The sequence below is a fragment of the Athene cunicularia genome (assembly GCF_003259725.1).
Source record: "Athene cunicularia isolate RWA chromosome 2 unlocalized genomic scaffold, athCun1 chr2_part1, whole genome shotgun sequence".
In the NCBI taxonomy this organism is placed as follows: Eukaryota; Metazoa; Chordata; class Aves; order Strigiformes; family Strigidae; genus Athene; species Athene cunicularia.
This window is the reverse complement of record NW_020799095.1, coordinates 131,183,416-131,190,657: the sequence shown is the minus strand read 5'-3', so window position 1 is coordinate 131,190,657 and position 7,242 is coordinate 131,183,416. Positions and strand designations below refer to the sequence as shown.

Below are 7,242 nucleotides of genomic sequence, written 5' to 3'. Positions count from 1 at the left end.
AGGGCTCGAAAGCCGGCGGCAGGGCGGCCCGGGGCAGGGCCCGGCGGTGACAGCCACCGCAAGCGGCGACAAAAGCGACGTGGGGCCCAGGCAGCGCCCGGCCCGAGGCCTGGCGAGGTGGAGCCGAGTCGGTGCTGTTCGGTGAGAGGACAGCGGGTGCCCTGCCAGCATTTACAGCGGGAAGGGAGGGAAGTGGAGACGGGAAAGCGGCTGCCCTCCTCGTAGGGCGTTAAGAAGTGGGCAGCCCCTGTGGCGTGCTGCTTGGGAACATACCTTTTGGGAGAAAACAGGGAAGAGAGGGGAAAGTAAGAGGCAATACGTATTTTTGCCAGACCTTTTTTTAACCTGCCCTCAAAACTGTCTTTGATAATTATTGTTTTTAAGGGAAATGGGAGTAGTTATCTTTGTTTTCTAGACAACACTAAAGCTTTTGACCAGCTGCTGCAAAGGAAATTGTTATTGCACTGAAAAGATAGGGATAGCCCCCGAATTGTAAAGAGGATGGGGAAGTAACTTAGAGATAAACTATGGTGAGTAATATTGAAAAAAAAAAATTCCATTAAATCTGAGTATAAAAGATTATAAAAGTAGTTATTTGAAGATCTGTCTTGAGACCAATCTTAATAAATATTTAATAAAGATCTTGATGTAGCAATTAAAACTTTACTGTTTTAATTTGGTAGTGATGAAGAGTCAGGAGGCATTGGCAATATAGAAGAGAGTTACAGTACTTACAACTACCCAGAAAGAACTGGGTGATCCTGAGAACTAGAGTATGAAATAAGTACAATAATGATTTAAGAAACAAGAGTTTGCAGTTGCAAACTTGTAAGCACACAATTTACAGAAGAAATTCTTACTGGTTGAAAGCAATACAAAACCAGAATATGTGTTAGGTAGTTACAAGATACACAGTTGTAGAAAAAGTGGATTCTGACCTGTGATGATCCAAAAAAAACAGGTTACTATTAATCACAAACAAAACTCTAGAATTCTTTGTGTAATGTTAATAATTCTCAGGTAAAATGGTAGAGTGGAACAGATGCAGGAAGATGTGCCTAGGACAGGTAGTGAAATTAAGAGTGTTGAAAGAAGCATTTGGCTATTTTAGTTCTGCTGACTAAGGGTCTTTTTTGCTCTCTGTTGAACCGTCAAGGTAAACACTGTGAAGAAACAAATTGAGCCAAAGAATTATGTCAATACATAAATAAATTAACATAGATTTAGGGAGTAATAGTATATGAAAATTTCTAACCATCAGAGAGCACTTGATGTTCAGGAGCAGCCTTCCAAAAGGTCCAGGAGGACCAAAAGCCCAACACTTTTTAGATGGAATGTGGCTGGTTTGTAAAAGTAATGCTTTTGTTTGCTTCATCAGGGGACTTAGCTTAGTGTTATCTGTAGACTTTAGATCTGATTTTCTTTGTTTGTAAAATAGGTGTTAAATGTGTTTTTTAGAAGAAAAATGTAATAATGTTTGCAGTTTGAATGGTAACAATCAGAAAATGACATTGGCTAATTACTCTCTTTTTGAGTTGAAGAGAAGGTAGTGGAGAGTAAGCTGAGATGAGTCAAAGGCTGAAGTGTAGTATGTGCATCTGCTGTCTTCTTACCAGAGGAATGTTAGTTTGTCTCTGCAAGAGGGGACTACAAAAATCAGTTCTGATCTGTACTCAATGCTAGTTTTCCTCCCAGCAGGTTTTGTTATCTTTCATTTAGAGTTGCCACATCAGCAAGAGTGAGGGATTCTAAGTGATGCCTTAAGTTGACTGTATTATCCCACCTCATATTCTTGTGCAGTCAGTTTCTGAATACAAGTGGCCTTGAAGTCCTCATCTGCAGCCCAGGACCCGACACACCTGGTCATCCCAGGAGTGAACTACTAGTGGTTCTCGTAGGGATTTGGGCATGCTTGAATTTTGAGGGCTTTTTCTCTTTTCTTTTGATCAGTCTGTCAGCTGGTTGTCTCCCACATGATCTCAGTTGTGGATGCTCCACTTCCAGATGGGTCTGGTAATAAGCACATAAACTATTTCTGAGGGCATTGATTTGCACACAGTATGTGAAATACACGATCCCTGATGCAGTCAGCTTTCATGGCATGCTGTTAATGTAGATGACAGGCTGACAGGCCTGTTCCAGAGAATTTCGATCGTTCGTGTTTACTGAAATTGTGCTGTCACTTAAGTCAAGAGCACAAATACTGACACTTTCAGATTTGTTGTGGTTTGTTTTGCTATTTCAAGATGATACTTACTAAATATGAGGAAGAAAGTTTGATCTCATGCAGTACCTCACTGAAGCCATATCTATACTTACAGAACTCAGATTCTGGCTTTAGTTCATGTATCAACACCACTTTTCCAAGTAGCATTTCTTTTTCTTCATAAATAAAATTTCAGTTGACTAAGTGGAACAGAGCTGCTTTAAACACCAGTTTTGTCGCTGAGCAAGTTTCTCACATGTGAGTAATGTAGCTACCTCAGCTGAATTTTATAACATAAAGTTAAAGGCATAAATCTTTTAATGTTTGTTGATGGGATTATATTCTCCAGCATGCTCAAGACCCGTTATAAGTGTTAGACCAGCAATAATAAATGGTGACAGAGAAAGGGCAGCAGCACATTTCAGGGAAGGTTCCTGGTGTATGGGTTTCCCATGGGTGGTGGAGAATGCTTGTCTTTCTTCTTCACCTCGATATTTTTTGTGCAGAGAAGTGTATGTATGTCCTTGTTAGTATGTTAGTGACTGGTTCTGCCTGAGTTTGTATACATTTTTAGAGGTTTGCTACATCTAAGGCTTGTCAGCTTTTATGAAAGTTTACTGAGTAGGGTTGTAGATGCAGGTGATGTGATTTATGCAGTCTACTTAGATTTTCAGGAAGCATTAAGGAAAAAGTACCCTACCAGAGGCTTTTGAGGAGACTGGCTGCTTGTAGCATAAAAGAATTTTCTTACATGCAGAAATAGTTGAGTTGAAAAAGAGGGCAAAAATACCAAAAAAAGGAAGGGAGCAGAAGGGTGGCACATGAGCTTCAGTGTACACAAAGGTAAGATGATGTCTTGGATAGAATAATCTAAACCGGTGATTCTCAACCAGTGGTCTGTGGACCTCTGGGGGCTGCGATGTCATCAGAGGGGGTCCGCAAAGGCTTAAAGCAGGGGTGGGGAATGTCCAGCCCAGAAACATTTGGTCTGGCCCACGGCAACCGTATGGTTGGTGGGACACACTTTAATGAGGAGATTTTTATCTTAAAGACATTTTCATAACCGAACAGCCCTCTTTAGGCTTCTAATGAGGCTGAAGTCTGTTCCTCCAAGTGGTGGCCCTGGACCTGTAAACAAAAATGTATGGTGACTGAAAATAGACAAACAAGGGGGGAGGTGAGAAAAATTGTAAAAACTTTTCATCAAATTTAAATGTAAAAATTAGCATCAAATTTGAAATTAGCATGTTAAAATACCATAAAATGGGCCATTTGAGCAAGAAGAGTGTTGATACTATTATTTTAGATTCATATGGAATCATTGCAATATTATAGCATTACATTATTATAGCAGTGTGTGCATTAACAGATGAACTTATTTCCCCTTCTCTCCAAATTTGAAGACCCTTTATGAGAAAATTGAAATACATTTTTGATGCAGTCTAATGCTTTAAATCTTGAATTAAGTTTTGATGGTCCGTGGCCACGAAATATATTTAAAGGGGGTCCATGGTGAAGGAAAGGTTGAGAACCCCTGATCTAAATCATGCTCACATGGTGCTGTACTCACAGCTGGTAGGCACCACTCAAGAAAAAGCTGTTGGAGTCAACTGACAGTTCCCTGAAAACCTCAGCTCAGTGTGCCGTGGCAGCCAGAAAGCCAGGAACATGGGGACTGTCCTCAGGGAGGCTGCCAAGGGAAAGGCAGAGAGCACCATTTTGCTACTCCAGCTTGGTGCACCCACATCTGGTGTCAGGTGTGTGTTTCTGGTCTCTGCTTCTGAAGAAGGATACAGTGGGTTAGAGAAGGGCAGCCAGAAGGGCCAAGGGGATCAGCTTCCGTAAGAGGGAAGACTGGGAAGCCAGGACTGTTCACATTAGAGAGGAGGTGGCTGGGGTGTGATCAAGACTTACGAAAGCAACTGTTAAGGTCAGTTACTAATCCGGTCTTGTGGTGCTGGCATGGGGCTTGCCGGGACTGGTGGGAGGGCGCTTTCAGGTGGATATAGGGAAGGACTTCAGCAGAGGTGACAGGGGGAGCTGTGAGGGCAAAGACTGTGGGCAGGCTCAGGAAGGGATTAGAAAAACTCATGGGCAAGAAGTTTGCTGAGGGGCTGCTAAAAGGACTAGTCAGGGAGGTCCCCGATATGATAGTAGTGGCTGCTGGGGTGTGTGTGGGGCATGGGCTAAAGGAAGCAGCCAGGCTCATCTGCTGTCCCAAAGAAGGATCTCCGACTGCCACTGTTGAAAGCAGAGGGTTGGACGAGCTGGATCAGTCTGATCCAGGACAGCAGTTTCTGTGAACTATGATCAGTCTTTTTAGTGGAGGAATTTTAGTTCTGCAGGGCTCAGTTCTGGGTTCTGAACTGTTAGCATTTCCATGAAGAGCTTGTAAAAGGCAGGGAGCAACAAAGTGATAGTGTTTGCTGATGACACAGGTAGTAAAGATAAAGTCAGGTATGAAAAGCTGGAGAAGGACCTTGTAAGACTGAGTAACTGGATAATATAATGTAATGGCACATGAATTGAGTGATTCAGATAGCATAAAAAGAATCCTGACTTCCCATATGAAATACTGGGCTCTCAGTGATGTACGATAAATAGTTCCATGAAAATGGAACCACAAAGCTCAGCAGCAGTCAGAAAGGTAAACCAGATAGTAAATATTATTGGAAAACAAGTAAAGAACAAATCGAAGAATTACTGTGTTAATCCATGGTTCACCTCAGACCCCCTCTGTGGTTCCCCCACTCTGTCTCCCAGCTCAGAAAGCATATAGTAAAAATGAGTGAGATTTGGAGAAGCAAACCAGGAATGGTCAAAGACACAGACCACCTTCAGTATGAGGAATGACCAAGAAAGCTGGGACTCCAAAATGCATCCTGGAAAGGGATGTCTGAGTAGGATATGATGAAGTCCTGTAGAATCATGAGTGGCATGAAAAGAATGGGCAGGGGTTGACTATCCATTCTTCCAGCAGGAGAGCTGTGGGTCCACAAGTGAAGCTTATAAGGCCCTGATTGAGCAGGTTCAAAAGATGTGGTTCTTCACAGGTAACTGAGTTGGAGAACTTATGAGAGTATGTTGTGGATATTAAAAGTATATGCGTTGAAAGGGAAAATGGGCAGATTCATGGAGGGGCACAGAGGGATGCTGGATATATAGGAACCCCATCCAGCTGTGAAAGGTTTTGAATGGAAAAGCAGTATTACATATGCTTGCCCTATTCTACTTTTTTCCCTGGCCTTTGCTTTTGGCTGCCATTTGAAAAACAATACTAGGCTGAAATGGACCTTTGCTGTGATTGGCTATGGCTACTTTTATGTTAGCTTCTTATTCACAAGAGCAATAATTTACATGGACTTCCTTCTGTACAGTGTCTCTTCACCCGTTCTCAAATAGATCTGATATCACCTGTCAAATCTTTTTAAAGTGGTTTTTAAATAAACATGGGGTTTACTGTTCATTGTCTGGACACCAGCTTTCATGTTGAATATTGAGTCTTTTACAGATAAGTTACTAGCATTTACTAACTTTTCTAAAGATGGAAGTTTTCCCTGTACAAGTGACTTCAAAAGGGACTTCCTGTAAAAGTGTCTTTTGTTTCTAGGCTCAGCAGGATCTATTGATGCAATTGGTAAACATCAGTTGGGCTACATCATTCTCAGGTTCAGTAATTACAGTTTCAGATCCATGAATGTCTTTTCAGTCATCTTCCATTACATTTTTTGTTCAATTCCAGACTCTGTGCAGATCAGTAGCTTAAGGGTGGCCTCCCTGATTCTCCTCAGACTTGGTGGTTGTCCTTGGAACCTGTAGACTGCTGGTTTACCCCCTTCCGTCCCTAAAGACACTAGTACTACAGGACACCAATACAGTTGGGCGGACACTAGTACTACAGGTTTGCTTACATGGAGAAATTTTTTGAGCCTAAGTGTGGTGAATTAACTGTTTATGAAAAATAGCATCAATATATATATTAATTAGAAATACAACCTTAGTACTTCTACTGTTTCATCTTACCATGTTATATAATGTGATCAAACATGATACAATTAAGTATTTAAAGTCATATTGTGTTGTTACAGATTTAGAATATTTTAAAGGAATAAGTATATCTGTTAACTATTTGACTTTGATAAACTGGTTTAATGATTTACTGGGGGAATATGAAAGTTCTGAGCATAAGTATCTATCCAGCAGTCACCGTGAGAGTTGTGTATCTGACTGACAGTGTTAGTTGTCCTGGTATTTTTTGTTGATGTAAAATAATAAACAAGCAGAGCCGTATTTTATATTAAAGGTAAAGTCACTCATACAGTTATGTATATATACAGTCATGTATATATGCAGTTATATATAAATAACTTACAAATTTAGGAGACATCTGCTTTTTTTTAAAGTGACCTGCTTCTCTGGCCATTAAACTGGATTTGATGTTGCATACGTTTCTAAAGCTTTGTCATTAAGGTTATGTATGACTAAGAGCATGTAAGCTATTATACACATTATAAGAAATAAAGTAAGAAAGTATGGACTGTATAGTAATAAGCGGTTTAGTGACAGGTTCTTAGTTTGCTTTGTTGCTGGAATAAAGCTGACTAAGCTCTGGCTTCTGATGATTCCTGTTGGGTGCAGAAATCCCGTTTTAGTAAACTTGTCTCAGGCTTCATGTTTGTCTGGGTGAGGACTGGGCTTTTTTTGGCGGGGCGTGTTTTGGTTTCAGTTTTCGAGGTTTTTTTAAGAAACGGGCATAAATGCCTACTTTTTAAAAGCAAATACCTTTGTCTTCAGAGCTCAAGCCTCATACCAAAGGCCTCACTTCCCTAATGCCAGATCGGAGCTTCAACGAGAACGCTGTTTATACCACAAGGGAAGAGCAGCTCGGATTTCAGAATTCTTTTTTAACGAGTTGTATAAAGCCTTATTTTCAGGCATTCCGTCATTCCCTTCCCAGGAAGGCGGCGGGCACCGCACCGTATCGAGGCAGCGGCCTGTGTGGGCCGGCGCCTGCCGGGCGCGCCCGCTGCGTCAGC

At 41.4% G+C, this 7,242-nt stretch overlaps 1 protein-coding gene across 1 annotated transcript in view; it reads left to right on the top strand.

The window, feature by feature from the left end:
* Nucleotides 1-326: 326 nt before the first annotated feature.
* The window catches only part of ANKRD46 (ankyrin repeat domain 46), a 20,615-nt gene continuing 13,699 nt past the window's right edge, over nt 327-7,242 (top strand). Inside the window, exon 1 of the mRNA XM_026842840.1 lies at nt 327-530. The gene's annotated coding sequence lies outside the window, so the exon portion shown is untranslated. The remainder of the gene's footprint in view (nt 531-7,242) is intronic.